This window comes from Lygodium microphyllum, chromosome 9 (genome assembly GCF_053477565.2).
Source record: "Lygodium microphyllum isolate KBCC chromosome 9, Lygodium_microphyllum_v1.1.10, whole genome shotgun sequence".
Classification (NCBI taxonomy): domain Eukaryota; kingdom Viridiplantae; phylum Streptophyta; class Polypodiopsida; order Schizaeales; family Lygodiaceae; genus Lygodium; species Lygodium microphyllum.
Window position 1 is genome coordinate 2,455,022 of NC_141143.1, and position 19,734 is coordinate 2,474,755.

The 19,734-nt window shown below is 42.0% G+C and overlaps 1 pseudogene; it reads right to left on the reverse strand.

Annotated features, from left to right (window-relative positions):
• Positions 1-16,083: 16,083 nt before the first annotated feature.
• Positions 16,084-19,034, reverse strand: LOC148030754 (U-box domain-containing protein 1 pseudogene; annotated as a pseudogene).
• Positions 19,035-19,734: the final 700 nt, after the last annotated feature.

Sequence of the window (19,734 nt, forward strand, 5' to 3'; positions counted from 1 at the left end):
TGGTGGAGCTCATCGAGCAAGTTGTGGAGGACGGACATTGATAAATAGAGTCAAGCAAAGATGTTGGGCCTTGCGCATGACACAAGTTGTTCATAGAGAGATGGTTGTTTGTGTTGTTGAAGGCCGAGAGACGAGTGGTATTAAGTTACAATATGGTCATTCTGGTTTCTTTAATAGTATCAAATATGTTAGTATTTTTGCTTGAAATGCCTGTACATGTGATTCATATTCTAGAATACATGTGCATACATGTCAATTATGGAGCAATTATCCCTCGAAAATTCATAACAGATGCTATAACTATGGATCAGTGTGAATGCGAGATACAACAGTAGCCCCAATGATAGGTTGATATAAGATCCATTGTCATTAAACTAATGGAGAGCTGTTATTTGGGCTTTTAGTAAATTCCTAATACACTGATACAAATACTATGTGCTATAGGTAGCATGCAATGTGGTAAGGATTTTGGGAGTGCTTCTTTTGAAACATACACGAAAGAAGGTACACTATATCAGATTGTAATGCAAGGTGTGATGATCTTCCATCAATAGCGCTAGATTCTCAAACACAACTTGTATGCTTGTATAGCTTTGCCAAAGAGGGGAGATTTTAAATAGCGAAGGTAATATGTTGACATAAACCTCTATAATCTCAAATCGTAACATAGATCTCTTTTTTTCATACCAATACATATGCATGGCCACCTTTTCTACTATTCATCTACAACTGCCCACCACAACTAGGAAGCTTATTGTGTTCGATGTGAATGGGATACTTCTACATAGGCATCCAAGGCAAAAGGGTTCATTACCAATCAAGACCTTGGAAGTAGGTGGATATTGAGTGATTTTGCGGCGAGGCCTCACCAAATTTCTAAAGGGAATATCCATATTCTTTGACATCACCATTTGAAGCTCCATGAAGGAGAAGAAATTGAGTGAGCTACTCCAACTAATTAAAAGTGATAGTATAAAGTGAACAATTCAAGTACCACAATTTGTGTTTCAATATGGTCAAGGAAGGTGCAAAACAATTCCCGTAACTCATTCTTACAGAAGGAGTTAAGTGAAGCCACACTTTTTGAAATGTTTTGATGGTATTGATTGGTCATACTTTAGCCCTACAATAACACTATTTGTGGCACTATTTGTGGATGATAGAATAGAGAAGATGCAAAGCAAACCACATACCTCCTTTATATGCCCACTTGCATTTGAGGGGAATCCCATGGATACCATCTTCTTGGAGTATATACTTTTGTATTTGACCGGGCTAGTAAGTTTTTATAGGGAAATCTAGGAGTTTGTTAGAGAACACCCATTCCACCCAATAGCAATGGAGCTAGATTGATATTTGATGTTTGCAATACATATGTTCATTTCCTTTGCGTGCAACAGTTCACTATCTTGCAAATGCAGTTGTGGATTAAGTATACTTTTTTGTAGTAAGTTCATGCAATATAATGTGAAATATATGTGTATCAAAATATTTGATTGTTGAAGTTTGGAGTGTTAAACGGTATAGTCTTGGAAGGAATAATCGATATATGTAACGAGGCAATACGGAGTTGCATTTCACAAGAGATTATGAAGCAATTGCAATGGTTATTGTAAATGGATTCATAACTTCAATTCATATGTAAGCCTAATCAAATGAGGATTAGAGAGAGTAAGAGAAAGAGTGAGATGAATATATAGGTATAAGTATATGTGATCTCGCTTGTGTGTGCGTAATTGAAGTATTGGTACATCAATATGTAATTATAAAATACGTGGCAGCTGAGGTAATTAAAAGGGCAGGAGAAAGATACTAAGTATTAGTGGCGTTGTTGATTGTGGTATTGATGTGAGGAGGGGGCAAGTAAGATGTGGTGGTAGTGGCGGTGGTGGTGGCACTAGAGGAGCAATAGTAGTGGTGGTGGTGGTAGTAGTGGAGGAGCAGCATTGGTGCATGATATATACCTATAAGAAAAAGAGGACCAAGTGGACTATGTGGAATAAAATCGGAGCTTGCCAAAAAAGCTTGCTCCAAAAGCTTGCTTCTCGGATGCACTCTAGATTGAAGAGGGAGTGGTAATAACTCGATCAGTGCACCACTTGAATCGATTGAAGACCATCAACACCCTCTTCCCTATTTAGATGACAAAAATGGAGATGTAAGTATGGTGTGTTTGCTACAACTCTTGAGTTGGTTGCTTTGTTTGCACACGGAAATGGAGTGGATGAAGCATAGTAGGTAGCTTGGACCTTGAGTGCATTGAACTCTTGAAGGAATAAAAGATTCATCAATATCCTATCATTGTTGCAAATAAAGCCCAACAAAAGCAAAGAGGATGAAGTTAGAACAGCAAATGGCTAATAAATTAGATAACGCTTTAGCTTCTTCATTGTGTATACCAAAGTCAAGGTCAGTAACTCCACACATATTTATCTCTTCTCATGTTCATACATAACCCTACTAATGAAATAAACCAATCTATGATAGGATTGACATGTTTCATTTTTCATCTAAATAATCTCCACCAAAGGATGTTGTCCAACAATCAAGCTTGAATAAAAAGGTCCCCTCCACTTTGTGTATTTAACAAAACTAGCAAGATAGTCATCATAGAGACACATATTTAGCCAACATTCTAAGAGACCTAGATAAGTACCTAACCTTTTGTATAAAATTCATTTGCTTCTACCTTAGCCAGGTCTCAAGAAATCCCTTTTTGACTTACTTCATGTCTAAGAAAGTTAGCCTTATCTCTTCTTAACTTGCACATTCTTAGATTTAAGTGTCTTCCATTTGCATATATCCTTTGGAACACTTATTCAACTTTCTTTACATGGATCCACCTATCACTATAGACTCCAAAATCATCCATAAAACCTTGAACTAAAGAACAAAATATGCTAGTACCTTATCCATCTAGCTTTGGAAGCTAGCGTATGCATTGAGTAGCCAAATGGCATAACTCTTTAGCAAAACACTCCATGAGGAATGAAACTAGTCTTCTTTGATCTTTTGGAGCAATTTGGATTTGAAAGTAGTGCCAAAAGCCATTGCATAATGAGTATCTTTCATGTGCTAGAACTTGACCTAAGATCTCATCCTAAAATGGTAATGGATAATAATGTCCTTTAGTAGCATTTAAATGTGTAAAATTTACACATATGCTCCATTTATGTCCTTTCATTGGTACACTCCCAACTTACAATAGCTATTGAGCATCATGGGACCAGATAGATAAAATCAAATTGTAGTAATTTTCAAACTTTTAGCTCCAAAGCTTCTCTTTGAATGCTGTCCAATCTTCTCAAAGACTACACTCCTAGGAAATCTCTATCTTCGAGCTTTATCATATGTATAAACAGAGTTCATATATCCTAATTGAGTGTACTTCTTAGAAAAAAGCATAGAAAATTTATCAAACAAAGTTAAAAAATTACAGGTTTTTGTGGAAAATAATCCTACTACTTTAGAAAATAAGCATGAAATACAAATATAGCTTCATGAAACCATAGAAAAACATCACATGATAGTTATCACAGTATTATGGAGACAAAGAATAGAGAAAAGTACCGAAAGCCAACATAGATAAAATAGAAGACATGGCATAAACTATTAGGACAAATTTGCATAGTTGAAATCCCATATTACAATAGGGCATGATCAACCAAAATGATAGAAGAAAGTGCCTCTTCAAGCTAGGCCTACAACAACTTCTAATAACTACATATCATATTATCTTTAAAGTCTATTTTTATAAAGACACTAAACAAACTAAGACAAAAACTAACTACATATCACATTATCTTTAAAGTCTATTTTTATAATGACACTAAATAGACTAAGATAAAAACTAAGGGTAATACAATAAATACAAGTATAATGCTTAATGCCATGGCTAACACTTGACACAGCCTAGTGGATGGCTATCACAGCCATGATTCGAGTTATTCTAATGTCAAATGCCTAATCAAAATGTATACGAATCTAATGAGATATAGTTATACCTTACCCAAATCCTTGTGCTCCAAAGTAAGCCACATAGAGAAATAATGGATAGAGCCTCTCTAGTAGGATATTCATAACCCTCTAATGTAGTTGTATAACTGGCTCAAGATATTTCCAACAAAACAAAAGGCATATACATATAATGATTGGACAAACAAAAAAAACCATAGACAATTTGTCTAAGCATTTCAATATGAGCTATAATGCTCATGCATAACTTGAGAATATGAAATTGAAGCCTCGAAGGTGAATCATCCCATGTGGCTTATGAATAGCCAAAGGCATACGAGTCCCCTCATGGATCTTATCTAGAGTTAAATATTTGATTTTTAGCCTATTGGTTTATATCTAACAAGACCTCATCAATATTAGACTTGGATTCATTAAAAGTATGCATATTAGCAACATGTCCAACTATCTTAACACTTTGCAAATTAGAAAGAACCATAAGCTTTTTGCCATTTTCTTTTTGCAACCTATCCATCCTTTCCTTCAAATAGTCCTTTTCATGCATGAGGGACTCCAAATTTTAAAATATAAAGCTTTGTTGGACAATAACATAAGGTCTACCAATAACATGAGACATCCTATTTGCCATAATATTCCATTGTTCATGCACCAACTTAATCAAATAACTCTTCATAGTGGTAAGATATGTTTACGTAAAACCAAACCTTCAATGTCTATATCCATATCCTACAATATTTGTTTTTCTACTTGGAACAAAGGTTCTATCTATGCATCTAACTTAGGCAAGTTACTCACGAATATACATGTGCATCATGTGGGTTCAACATAAGCTATTTTTAAAATACCATTTATACTTTTTTACATTCAGAAGGGTGTAATATAAAGAGCTTATTTACAGATTGAATAGAAAATGGTTATGTTTTATTTAGGAAAATTTCAGAGACATTAAGGATATTTATAAATAGGCATTGAATGCACATGATGTAGAGAATATACATATATTAACTTCCTCGAGGTATCTAATAAGACCCTTTCAACTCTTAATCATGCATTATGTTGACCTATCAATAGAATCTTGTGGTCAAACCTATCCTACATATTAGTAGTCCACTCTTTGAAAACACTTGAAGAAATCCTACATTTTTGTAGCATGGAACCATATTCATCAACTTGCCTTGTAAGGGCCTCAACTTCATTCTCATGAAGTTCTTTCATTTTATGCATTTTTGTGATTATAACATCTTTATGCTATCTTTCATCCTTGGGCAGTTGTTACAATATTTGAAACCTTGAGTTGTTGTTGCAATATTTGAATTACATCCAACTTGACCACACCATGTATTTGTAATTTAACCAAAAATTGATGCAAACCATTTGCCCAAGCACAAGTTGCATCCAAGCTTTGAGGCATATGAAAGAAACCAATGGGTTTTTATCCCCATGCATACAAAGTACATCATACATAGTAACCACCTTCTTAGGCACAACATCTGATTTGACTTTTGAAAGCCCAACTTTCTTTTGCATCCCAACAATGATAATATCATCCTTTGCATCATGCTTAGAATCCACATCAAGCCAATTTGAAAATTCATTTGCATAGAAGAGCCCATTTCTCCATTATGAGTAGCATGCATACCAAAAGACATATCCAAAGAATCCAATGGCTTATGGGTACATCACCTCCATGCTACAATGACACTTGTTGCTGCTGATTTCTATCATGACCATAAACATCCATAATCAAACCGTCAAGGTGCTTCCTCTTTTTAGAACTATCATGCATAATTCCTTTAGAGCCATCCCATAAAGTACTCCTAACATTTGGGCATACACTAATCAAGTGAGCATACAATGCTGCTATGTTTCTTGCAAATAGTCAAAACATATACATCTTGCATTATCCTACGATGCAAAGTACTTGTCCTACCAATTTGGTATTTCATTATTTTATCTATACTATAAAATGCCATAGGTATCCCTCATGTAGAATCTGCCTTAATGAACAAAAGAAACCACTCCATGAACAATTTTATGTGTTGCCTATGCAGCAGATCCACTTGTCTTGAAATGTACTAATTTCTAATACCTAACAACATGCCAAAATCTTCTTGCATAACCTCTTCCATGCATCACCAGTGCTTACTATGATCATTGCATTCCAAAGCAAATACTTCAATAAGAAGAAGAGTAAGATCCAATTTGCCTCCAATTTTTCCCATCTTTCGAAGGAGTTCCAATCGCATGGTTGCATGGGGATTACTTGCCAAGAGTTCCAAGGTAACTCAATAAAGTTAATCAATGCAATTTGTAATAACCACCCTCGAGTATCTGCATATTTGATGTATCCACATGAAGCATATAATCCACTAAAGGAATGAAAAGCTCACCTTCTTTAGTAGCATTAGCCATATGCATGGATTTGGGTGTCGCCTCCTCCTTTTTGAAAGGTGTATTCTCTAATGGAGTATGGGTTGTGAATGTTATCATCATCAAACTTGCTACCTTGGCATCTGATAGGTAGTTTTTGTGCCTTGTGTGCCTAGCCATGCTGTGTGATAGAGGAGCTACTTGAGATAGAGGAGTTGGCTCAGATTCAATGTGTGATGCCAATTGATGTAAAGGGAGAGCACTTTGATAAGCAAAAGAGCAAAATAAAGGCATCAATTTTTGTGATGTTTTTCTAGCCATACCCATTTTGTTTTGACTAACCTTTCCTTCAAACTATGAGTGAAGTTATAAGAAAACACATCCATCTCACTCCAGTGATTACAAGTTGTCCTTAAAATTCCATAAAGACTTGATCTCACATCCTTTAGTTGCCTCTAGCCCAAATGAAAGTTAGAACTGATGATGACATGTTCTCCCTGATAAAGCTTTATAATTAGACACACTTTCTCATTCATATGATCAAAAAGTACATCTTCGAAACATAAGAAAAAACCATTTAAAATCCATATCATTAATGCCATAAAGACTTTTGAAAAATCCTTAGAATACTCTTGGCCTTCCAATAAATATTCCACATGAACAATCCTCTTTTGCAAAAAATACTCAAGATAAGAAGAGTTTCCCTTGTAGCAAGAGTGTGGTCCCATGAAGAAAATCCCACACTTTTTGCCAGCAGGAATAAAACCTATTTTTCTTTTTCAGCACAAGAAAATTCCACTTCAAATATTAGAGTGTCTTCCATGATTATGCAATTAAATACTAGCAAAACTTGAAGACTATTAGGCCCATAAGGTTTCCAAATAATCAAAGTATCCAAAGAATCTTGAACTCCTGCTTTAAGCATTGCTACAATAACTTGGACCAAGTTAATATAAGCTACTTTCTTGGTTTGTGAATCCTTATCTAGTCATCATAATCCGGTTGAACAAGTCTATGCAATCTAAAACCATTGATTGTAGGCTTAATTATGGAGTTAATTATGTCACCTTGTAATGTGACTAGCATAAAAGTATGTTGGCTAACATGTTTGACTATCTTGTACGATCCATTATAGTGGAGCTTGAGCTTACCAGGATGCTTTCCAAGCTTTGAATTATAAACCATTACCAAGTCTCGTTCCTTCAAAAGTTTCTTTTTCACATAACAATTAAAGTTTGCCTTTGTGTCTATACTATCACTGACAGGTAGTGAGCCATAATTCTATCTTCTTCCAACCGCATTAGCTATTGTAACCTATTATGAATTGGTTCCTTAGGAGACAATCTATGGGTAATAACAATCCTCAAACTAGGCACTATGAATTCCATGGGTACCACTGCTTCCATTTTGTACACCAAATTAAATCAAGTTAAACTTGTTGTAACCCTATTGTAAGCTATCTTGAAGGACCATTGGTACCTTTTGATCCTTCTTGAGTCTCTCCTTCTCTCCTACACAATATGTGTAGGGCTCTCCTCTTGGAGCTTGATTTCAGCAGAGCTTCCGCAGCACTTGCACCTTCTCTCCTACACAATATGTGCATGGATCTTCTCTTGGAGCTTGATTTCAATAGATCTTCTACAGCACTTGCACCTTCTCTTCTCCTCTTGGAACTTGATTTTAGCATAGCTTCTACAACACTTGCACCTTCTCTTCTCCTCTTGGAACTTGCAAAGTGATGCTTCCTTCACCTCTTCCACACCCAAGGAGAGCCTCCTCTTTTATAGGCTTCAAGAGCTTCTCTTCTTGGAGAGAGAATTGAGTGTAAAGATTGGAAAGATTGATCTTCATGCAAGATGTGGTTGTTACAGGACCTACTATGCAGCACCAATTTCCAAATATCTCTATGTGCGTTGCTCAGATGGAAAAACGTCCAGCACGAAAATTGTAGATCTCGTTGTTTTCAATAACCTTTAGTCGGACGTTTTTAGAGATCGTCTTTCTATCACGATATATTTCACAAATGTATTCACCATGCCTATTTTAAGAAAAGCATCTTTTCAAACTCTACTCTTAACTAATGGTCCATGCAACCACCTTGAGCCATAGATAAGTGTTAGCCGGTTGTATACCGTGCAAGGAACCGTGATCTTGTTCCCAATATCTACAAGTTAAGAACTAGTTTATGTGTAATGGAGGAGCTTGCTTCTTGTCAATAATATAACTCCATAAGGGGGGGGGGGCTAGCCCATCTTCCAGTCCCTAGTGTGTTGTCAATCTCTCTCTCTCTCTCTCTACATCTTTCTTTTCTCTCATTTGTTCTCTATAAGATCCAAGATACATGCTCGACTTTCTTATATACTTAAAAGATATATGGTGAATATTATGCTGGCGTAGAGATACATGCTCGACTTTCTTATATACTTAAAAGATATATGGTGAATATTATGCTGTTGTAGAGAGAGGATCCGAGATACATGCTCGACTTTCTTATATACTTAAAAAATGTATTCACCATGTCTATTTTAAGAAAATCAGCTTTTTAAACTCTACTCTTAACTTATTGTCCATGCAACCACCTTGAGCCATAGATAAGGAGAGTACATTAGATTGCCTTGGGCCTCAACCTTAAGATTGACGTTCCACAAAAGCTTGTGTCATCTTAGACCTTAGAAAGAGAAAATCACTTCTCTCCTCACGTCCAGAGGATCACGTCTCTTATCTTTCTTAGTGAGAGAATTACCTCTCTCATTTTTTCTTAGTGAAAGAATTACTTCTCTTATTAATTCATTAAGAGAGAAAAGACCTTAAACCTTGACTTGTAAGGGAGAGGATGATCCCAAATGAATGCAATGCTCATTACACACAAGTAAACGTTCCCAGGCGTCTTCGGATGCATACATAAATACATATACACAATGCTAATGCACTTCCTCTTCTTAGAACTCAATCCATCTTTATTTATGTGTAACTCCTTGGTTCTTGTGTACACTCTGACACTTGGTAGACGCTTCCTTCCCCCTTCATAACTTGTACTGTATGTACCAGATATTCCCTTCACAGTGCTCTGATCACCCCATTAAGTGATGCACTAGGAATACTAGTCTCTAAATGGTCTCATGGCCATGCTAGATGATCATCAATACTTTATTGATATAAATTTACTAAATAGAGAATGTGTAATAAGCAATCAATTTAGTGACACCCACAATATAATCTAGAAGTGAATCTATAAATGGAAGAGGAAAAGGATCAATGATATTAGTTGTATTTAACTTCTTGTAATCAACACAAACCTAAATCTTGCCATTCTTCTTCAGAACAACCACTATTGGTAATGTTACTTCATTAACCATTTTGATAAAACTAATTTTGAGTAACTTGTTGATTTCTTCCTTTACTTGCTTTGCATAGTTAGGATTCATGAGATACCTTTTCTACATTATGGGCTTAGCATTTTCCTTCAAATTAAATTTGTGTTGATAGATCTATAGATTAAAACCTTTCATGTTCATATACTCCCATGCAAAGATATCTTGAAAGCATTTACATAATTATACCAATTGCTACTTAAAGTCCTCCTCCATAAAGATACTCATCTTTATGGGCTTAGAACCTACTTCAAAGTCCAAATTAACTACTTGAACACCATTTTCTAGTACCCTTTTTACTTTATTCATAGTGTGCTCAAATTTCAACTCTGCATCAATTATAGCCTATTGACTAATTCGGTCTCTGTTCGTTGATTATCCTTCACTTTCTGAGCCTCTTCATCACTATCTTGACTTTCTTCCTTAGAATTAGTGGTTACTTGTGCTTCAAGTTGCTAATTTCTTGCATTAGCTTATCACTTTCCTATTGTAGGATTGAGGTTTTCTTTGGCAGCAGGACTGTAGTTTTCTACAATCATGCAGTTCCTATTTCTTGCAATAGAATATATGTTTCTACTTGCAAGATTTCTAGTAATACATTGAACAAAAAAAAAAAACCTCATCTTCATCATTTTCTATTTGATGTGCCACATTTATAGTTTAAGTTGCTAATGGCAAAAATTTGGGTTTCAAAACAACTTGGTTAGCTATAGAAAGCTTTACCTCTTTGACCATGCATGGAATGATCACTATGTCTGCATCCCGATCTTGCTTTAATTTAGAAATTCTGAACCATAGCCTTCCCTATAATGTTCCCATTACTTAGTTTATTTTAATAGACAATGTACGTACACATTCCAAAAATTGATTTATGTTGAAAACAAAATTGTACATTTTTAAAACTAGCTCTAAATATAAAGATAATTGTTACTATTAATGAGGTATTATATAGTAGCTCATGGAAGAAAGACTTGGGAAACCCTTCCGAGACTAGCTTATTAAAACTATGTTTGTAGTATAGAATAATAAAAAGAACTAGCCTAGTGGACAGTCACTTGGTAGTTAAGTGCACTTGGGTGACGACACTGCCGAGATGGGTGACCTCCCAGGAAGATTTTCCTACAAGCTAGTGAGAGCTTCTCACGTGTAGCCAATGTTGCCAACAAAGCCTTCATGGCCCGTTGCCAAGTATGCCAAGGCCAAGATGCCTTGGTTGTGACGCCTGCCCGATGACACGATGCATGGGGCTCGCCCATATATTTGTAGATTTTTATCTTCATGCTACAAAAATGGAGCCCCCTCTTTGACGTCATCGATGATGTCATCAAAGAAGGCATTCTCTCTTTATCATCGATGATGTCATAAAAAACACTAAACAGTAAAAAGCAATCATCCTCTCTTTTACACCCTCCCCCTCCCCCTCCCAATTACTATATAAATAGAGGTAGAGCATCGTGTCAGAAACACAATGACCCATGTAGAAGTGTCTTTGATGTTGACATGATGAAGCTTTGCTGCAATCAACCAAGCCTCTCTCTCTCTCTCTCTCTCTCTCTCTCTCTCTCTCTCTCTCTCTCTCTCTCTCTCTCTCTCTCTCTCTCTCTCTCTCCACACCTACGCGCATGCTCAAATCCATGAAGCTTTTTCCATGGCTCCCAAGAGACGTTGAGATAATGGGCGAGGTCATGCTCGGAGAGCTCCCCAACGCAAGGAAGTAGCCGTTGTTGAGGGAACTCAACAAGAAGCTGAAGCGCAAGCGAAAGTTACCTCCGAATCCATCCAACCTGAAGGACCGATTATTCTACAACAAACCGAGGCTAGGGCCATATCCCATAATCACGATGGATGACCGAACATAGATAATCAGGTTTAGTACATAAAAAAAGGATTACTTTTAAGCTATTAACTCTACAACTTCCTAATGAGGGATAAGTTAGTCTGTTACATAGATTACGATCAATTAGAACACACTTAAAAATTACAAAAAAACATGTTAGTATTATCAAATACTTTTTAAAAAGGAACATGGAAATTGGTGAAGGGGATAGATTCTATGCATCTCATACATTGACAAGTGTATTAAAAATATTTTATGGTTATGATTGCTTTTGGATTTGTGAATGATGAATTATGGCTCTTAAGATTATGTGCTTGCATAGACGGATGAGTTGCAGATTGTGGTGGTTGGGGATGTTGGGGTCCGCAACCTAATGCTACCTAACACTCTACGAAGTGTGGAAAAACTCACATGCAGGTGGGGGTCCTACGCTCTTGAGGGAGGTAGGTGTTTTTGGTTTTTTTATCACTCGAGCACTGTAACGTGCCCGCTCCTCAAATCACAGGACACGTCTTAGCAGCCCATCGAGAGGTATATCTAGAAGACGCTGCCCGGCACTCCCAAGGAATGACACGGGTTTTGCCAACTAGGGTCTCTCGAGTCTGCCCCGCAACGGAACTTATCCGGCCGTTTCCACTAGGATCGACCTGAAGACCGGGGTCCTGGCCAACATTGTCTAAGGACATCATCCGACCTTTCCTAACATTCTTCATTAACATTTCCTTTGAGGAAAGCTCTCGGCTAACCGAGGCCACCCTTCCATAGGATAGACCCAATTGGTCACATCCACCACGCTTCCCTCGAGGGTTGTCTTAGTTATCTAATTACCTACCACATTATGTTTGACATATAAAGGCATCTTCCTTAATTAACCCATTAATCACAGGTTCCTTTACGTAATTTAGGCCACAGACATGAAGACAAGATAAAACAAGATCAAACACTTCCTTAACTTATCTTCGCATTAATGTGTGTCTCCTGCCCATACAGGAGAATTAAGTACTCCTTTCTGCCTCTACAGAAAAGTCCTTCCATCTTTCGGTAATAAAATCCGAAGGTTTATCCTTCCAAGATTCTGCCTTGTAACTAGTATCAAGACCTCGAGATCCCATCTTGAGTCATGTAGAACACTTGTGTAGGGCCCGGAGGCATTGGGATTTACGGCCAGAGCCCCCACTGGCACCCAAGCATCCTCCTACACCAAGTGGTTTCCACAGAGAGACCTCTCACAGCAGGTTCGGTCCACATTCTCGGCGTGGATTCATAACCCCCTTGGTTAGGGTTTGGTGGCTCGTGGGGGGTAGCTAGCGCCATCCTTCCTTAATTATCCCTTTAGGAAATCAACCATAGTTGAAGCAACTAGCATAATAACAATTGCTAGGGAAAACATCCCTTTTGTTTCCATGGCAATCACTCATCTCAGACCCGACCATGAAATCATCAAACACTCCCCACTTGGGTTAACATCTAAAACCACATTAACAAACAGTTGAATGCACAACCTCTTGCTTCAAGGCATCACAATCCCATTGCATGCACAATCAAAATTTTAACTAGATGTATCAAAACACTTGCTTAAGGGTTCTACAACCTTTTCAAACCGCCAAGCATAACTTGGGTTAACAATCCATTTAGGGTTAGGTCACCAGCTTCAATTAGGCTAGGAGCATATCCAATTGCGATAGTCTACGGCAAGACCGATAAAACAATTCATAGGCAACTATACTTATTCCTAATGCACCAGATCTCATGAAGGTCTAGGTCTCTATCCATCGGAAACTATCATTTCATGTGTTTCTTTAAATCATGTTTGCGAAACATGAATTCTAAATGACTATTCATGCACTGAATTGGGTTAAAAGCTATTATTTTATGTGAAATAGTGCGAAGGCCTCATCATTTTTTTGTGTGTAAAATTCCATACTCTACCGTTTTATGCATGCAACTTAGTGCTTAGAGTAAACAAAAACCCTATGACTCATTCTTGTTCCATGCATGTCACCAACCCTTTCATCTCTTCCATGAGAAATAATACCTAATTAATTTTAAAACTTAGAACCTGGGTTTGATTTGTGTTTGTTGCGTTGGTCGCTCCGCTCGCCTCTCCAGCATTACCAGTAGCTTGGGCGCCTACACTTCCCGCGACTTTCTTCTTGGGAGCCATTCGCCTTGCGGAGATTGGGCAGTCCGGACCTTCACGGTGTTCAGTTTGATAGGTTCAGGTGGGAAAGACTGCTGGATGGGATCCTTCGCTGAGGGAGTGGTTTGGGGGTGGCTTATTGCGGTTACTCACCAACTCTCACTCCCTCTCCTTCTTTCTTTCTCCCTCTCTCTCTTCTTCTTTTCACTTATTCCCCTACTCTCTCTCTCTCTCTCTCTCCCTCTCCTCTTCTCCTTCTCCCTCTCCCACTTCTTTTCTCCTTCTTCTCCTTCTTCTCCTTCTCTCTCTTTCTCTTCCTCTTCTCTCTTTTCTCCTTCTACTCTTCTTCTTCTTCTTCTACTACTTCTCCCCTCTTTCATTCTACCTCTTCTTCTTCTTCCTCTACCTCTCTCCCTCTACCTCTCTCCTTCTCCTTCTTCTTCTCCTCTCCTCTCTTCTACCCCTTTCTTTTTCCTCCTTCTTCTACTTCTTCTCTTCTCTCTCCCACTCCTCCTTCTCTCCCTCTTCTCCCCTTCTCTTCCCCCACTCCTTCTCTCTCCTCACTCCTTCTCTCTCCCACTCCTTCTTCTTCTCTCCTTCTCCTTCTCTTTCCCTCTTCCTCCTCTTCTCTCTCTCCCTCCTTCCTCTTCTCTCCTTCTCCTTCTCTCCCTCTTCTTCCCTTCTCTTCCCCACTTCTTCTTCTTCTCTCTCCTCACTCCTTCTCTCCTTCTCCTTCTCTCTCACTACTTCTCTTCTTCTTCTTTTCTCCTCTATTCTCCCTCTTCTCCTCCTCTTCCCCCCTCCTCCTTCCCTTCTCTTCCCTACTCCTTCTTCTAACTCTTCTTCTTCTCCTTCCCACTCACTCTCCTTCTCCTTCTCTCTCTTTCTTCCTCCTCTTCTCTCTCTCCCTCCTCCTTCCTCTTCCCTCCTTCTCCTTCTCTCCCTCTTCTTCTTCCTCTTCCCTCCTCCTTCTCTCCCTCTTCTTCCCTCTTCTTCCCTTGTCTTCCCCACTCCTTCATACACGATCTCAGGGGCGTCGTCTGTCGCTGAGGGGGGGCCTGTGGGTGCTAGGGGCTGCTGGACAGGATGACGGCAGGGGGTGGCATCTGCAAGCAAGGGGGGGGACTCGTTGACGAGGAGGAGGAGGGGTGGCCTTTTAAAGGGGGGGCGCAACTGTTTGCTGCCACCTGGGCAGCATGCCCCCCCTTTCCCTACTTCACTCCCTCTCTCTCTCCCCGACGTACTGTCAGGGGGGGAGGGAGGGGGAAAAAAATTTGAAAGAAAAATATAAAAGGGGGGGGGGGGTTCCTATGGGGCATATGGATATTACAAGCACTTGAGAGGGCAAAGGGCCGAGTGATAAGTGCCCTTGCTATGTAGGACAGCTCTTGAGGCTCAAGGAAGCTTAGAGGGGCTCTGAGCCAGTAAATTCCCTATTGACCGCGGACGGAGTGCGATCACATACAACCCAATCTTGAGGTTTGGAAGGTTCTACCCTAGGCTGGACAGTGTCTTTCTGCGGAAAGACGATTTTGTACCACTATTCTGTTCAGCAAATTCTTGGATTTCTATGGACAGCCTTGTACCAACATTGAATTCTGCTTAATTTGTTTCAACTTCTTTAATATATATGTAGCTATTTTATCTTTTCTAAACCTACTTAAAAATGCATTTTTGAGTACATCATCAGAGGCAAAATGGCCAATGCCATATGTGCTATACCAATCCATGGCCTAACCCTTAAAGGTTGCAGCAAATTGCTAGGACTTGATCTTGTCCCCATACATGTTATGGAAGCCACTAGCAAGCCATCTTGTCTTGAATTGAGCCACATGGTAGTATGGATCTCTCTTCTTCTTCCCAGAAAATTTGAAGGCCCTAACCTTAGGATTGACTGGTGGATTTAGATTCATTGTGGGCTACCTTCTTGTCTTTCTTAACAATGGTAAGGGATTGGAAGTTAAAAATCTCATGCTTGTTGCTATAGAAGTTTGCAGCAAGACCACTCTACCCATCACTAAATGTTGCAATCGCTCATCCACTTGATAATGAGTAGGTTGAGTTTGGTAAGAGGAATTGGCTTCTTTTCTTGTATGTAGAACTAGTAGAGTGATATACTGTAGCAGTATTATCATGAAACACCAAAATAACTTCATGAAACCATGAAGAAGCATCACATGATAATTAGCATAGCATTTTGGATTTGCAACAAGCCATTACAATGGTAACTCTCTTCTTCATAGTGAGATGATTAAAAAGAGAAGCTTTGACTATGGTTTTGGGTAGTTATTAGGTAGACTAGGGTGGCATGTTAACCTCTTCTTAAGATATAATGATGTTAATCTAGGAGACATAATGTTTGTTAGACAATTTGTTGCTTGATTCCCACCATTATAGCAAATATTACCGTAGACAATTTGTTGATTGATTCCTTGCATTACAACAAAATGTTTAGAGAGAGAGAGAGAGAGAGAGAGAGAGAGAGAGAGAGAGAGATTGATTTCAAATAATAATAGGGTCTCTCCCTTTGTTGGAGATTTATTCTCAAGTTGTAAGAAGCGCACACACAAACATTGGAGAATGGATTTATACCTACAAGTAAAGTGTGCACACTAATAAAGAATGCTAGCGTCTTTCATGTCGTCAATTGAAAGGTTTTGTTCCTCTCTTTGAAAAGAATGTCGAAGAAAGAATGTGAAATTCTGTGGGATATGAGACTCATGCTGCCCCGCGAAGGTGGTGGCTTCATGTCGATGATGATCGATCATTAAGAAGAAGAATGTTTGTTGTGGGGGGTCGGGGAGGGAGCGGGCTAGTGAGCCAAGGTGGTGGCGTCATGTTGATGACGATGCTGCTGCTGCTGCAGATCAGAGGCAATGCTGCGTTGATGGGAGGAGAATCTGTGGAAGATGCGGAGGAGACAGGTGGCCTTGCGGGTAGCGCGAGGGGTGCCAGTGCTGAGCAAGCTACGGAGGCAAGGCAGGACGGATGGCTGGTCGCAGAGGAGGCCCTGGACGAAGGGGTCGCCGCCATGGCGGCAGAGCTGGAGCAGCACGGAGGCGGCGTTCTCCTTGCTCTTGGGGGAGGCAGTGTGCAAGAGGGCCACCAGATGCGCCACGGCATACGGGCGGGCCGCCAGGGCCAGGAGGCCCTCGCGGCATCCGGCCAGCACGGCCAAGACGGCCAGGGTCTCGTCCGTCAGCAGGCCGGCCCCGGACGGCGAGAGGGAGTCCATGAGAACGGCCACGGCACCGGCGGCCACCAGCGCCGGGCGGTTGGGGTGGTAGATCGCCATGTTGAAGAGCGCCGACGCAGCATCCCGCCGCCCACGGTGGCTGCCCCCGCGGAGGAGATCCAGCAGGCCCTCGATGGCTTCCGGCCTCCCGCCCAGCAGCGCCGCGTAGTCCGCCACGTGCGACAGGCTGAAGAGCGCCGCCGCCGCGTTCTCCCTCGCCACCTCTGACTCGCTCCCGCCCGCCTGCACCAGCCCTATCAGCGGCTCCACCGCGCCCGCCTCCACAATCAGGGCCTTGTTCGGCGCGTAGATGGACAGGTTCAGTATCGCCGTCACGGCGTGCTCCTGCGTCCGCGCGTCGCCGGACGTCAGCAGCGGGATCAGGGCCGGGATGGCGCCCACCTCCGCCACCAGCTTCCTGTTATTCGACCCGCTCTTGGCCAGCAGGCGGAGCTCGCCCGCGATGTGCCGCCGCGCGTCCGGCGTCGCTGCCGGCAGCTCCCGCAGCAGGAACTCCGCCGTCAGCTTGGTGGCCTCCATCGCGGCTGCCGTCGGCGGGGAGGCAATGTCGCTGGCCCGGATGGGCGGCTCCGGCGGCTTGAGGCGCACGTTGTGGCGCAGGCACCACTGGCGGATGACGTTCCGGAGGGCGTAGTTGGGGACGAGGGTCTTGTGCGCCAGCCGCTGGCCGGACTTCGGGCACGTCTGGTGGCCGCTCTCGATCCACGTGCTAATGGCTGCCCTCTCGTACGTCTGCCCCGTCGACACGATCACCGGATCTCCCATCAATTCTAACGAAATCGGGCAACGGAAGTCGTCCGGCACCTTCACCTCATCATCATCTTCTTCCTCTGCTGTGAATTCCTCGCTCGCCTCCTCCGTCTCCATCTCCGTCACCCCATACAGCACACACTTGCAGTACCTGACGAAGCTCACCATGTCGTTGAAGCACACCCGCATCAGCCTCGCCTTCGGCCCCCCCTCTTCCTCCTCCACCTCCACCTCCTCCTGCATCCTCTCCACCTCCCTCTGGCAATCCTTGGCGTCCTTGAGCTCCAGCCTTCCGAAGATCTTCGCCAACCTCGTCGCGTCCGGCGTCTCCTTCTTCTCGAAGGCCGCCATGACCGACTGCACCTCCGTCCACAGCTCCGCCTCTCCGGGATCCACATAAAGCTTGGCCTTCTTTGCCTGCGCCCGCAGCAGCTCCACTTGCTCTCTGACATCGCACGACACGTCCAGCAGCGACAGAGGAAGAATTTCCAACGCGGCAGCCATCTCCTGCGTGAGATCGTGGAATTCCGTAGACAAGCGCTGGTGTTCCATAAGGAGCCATATCCTGCTGGAGTCTGCGCAGTCGTCCATGAGAAGCTTCACCCTCTGGACGACGACATGAAGCTGGCTGAAGCATAGCAAGGCGGAGGGAGGTAGGACCGTGCCGGCGTCTTTGATCTCCTCGAACATCATCAACAAGATCTTGACTCGTCTGGCCATCGCTGCGATGTTACGCTTCTGGCAAGGGCAGCTGCTGGCGATGGAAGAGCAGAGCACCTCCTGGGAGAGGTTGATCAGAGCTTTGACGAGAGACAGGGCGGTTGGATTGAGAGGAGGCATGAGGGGCAGACCATGGTGATAGCGCCTGATTGCAGGACCTGATCTGGGTCTCATGCGGCTGCAGCTGCTGCTGGTGGAGGCGATGGCCATGAAGGAATTCAGACTCTGAGGAAAGGATGGAAAACTGGGTATGAGAATTGAGAAACACAGAGTCGAGATATGTAGGGCGGGTAACACAGAGTCGAGATATGTAGGGCGGGTATGTATGTACAAAGGAAGGAAGGGAAGGGGGTGTTAGATCCGATGAACAAGTCAATAGCGAGAGAGGAAGGGAGGGACAGAAGAGGGGAATTTGGAAATATGAGATTTGGGATTCTGTGGAGTCAATGTATGCGGTTTGATTTTGATCGAGATGATGGCGAGGAAGAGGAGGCGATCGAATATAATGCAGGGCATGGGCATGTGCGGAATTGCCAGGCAAAGGTCCCGAGGAACTGGTTGACGCATAGGCTAGAATAATGACGATGGATGCCCGAGTGGAAAAGCAACGCGCCTTCTCCTCCGTCCAAGCAGAACATTTTATACACACATATGGATATATATATCCATCTTGTCCGACGAGGCACAGATGACAGCGCCCGGGGGGGGGGAAGCGGCAAGCCATTGATTGCCAGCTGGTGAGACTACGCAAACAGAGCATCGATTGCCAGCTGGTGAGAGACCGGGCGCCGTTGCCTCCTTGCCCACCGGGTGGGACCCACGCCCTGCCGCCCACTCTCGTAAAATATCAAGGTGGGGCCGAGGTGAGACATCACAAGTCGTCGAGTTTTCTAGACAAACGCTTTGCGCCTCATCATGCATGAGCATGATTCATACGACTCCGCTTATGCGGACTGTGCCGACCCCGTATTATCAGCTCCTCCATCAAAGGGGCCAATCATATCCCACCTCCCCTTCCCTTCCCTTCCATGCCGTCTCTTACTTACTTACCTTACCCTCCTCCCTTGGCCATGCATGGACCATGGTCCCCCAATTCTTTCATCTTCAAGGCTCATCGATATCTACTTCTTTTAGGTGGAAATCCCTTCTCTTTTCTCTAAAGTAACCACCTCACCACCTCGAACGCCCCCACCTTCTACGAAATGCTAGTGGAGTTGGCATGCAGTAATATAAGAATGCTAGAGGAGTTGGCATGCAATAATTTTCAGTGTTTCGTGCCACTTAATCATGCTAGCTTTCCCCTTTCCTCAAAAAT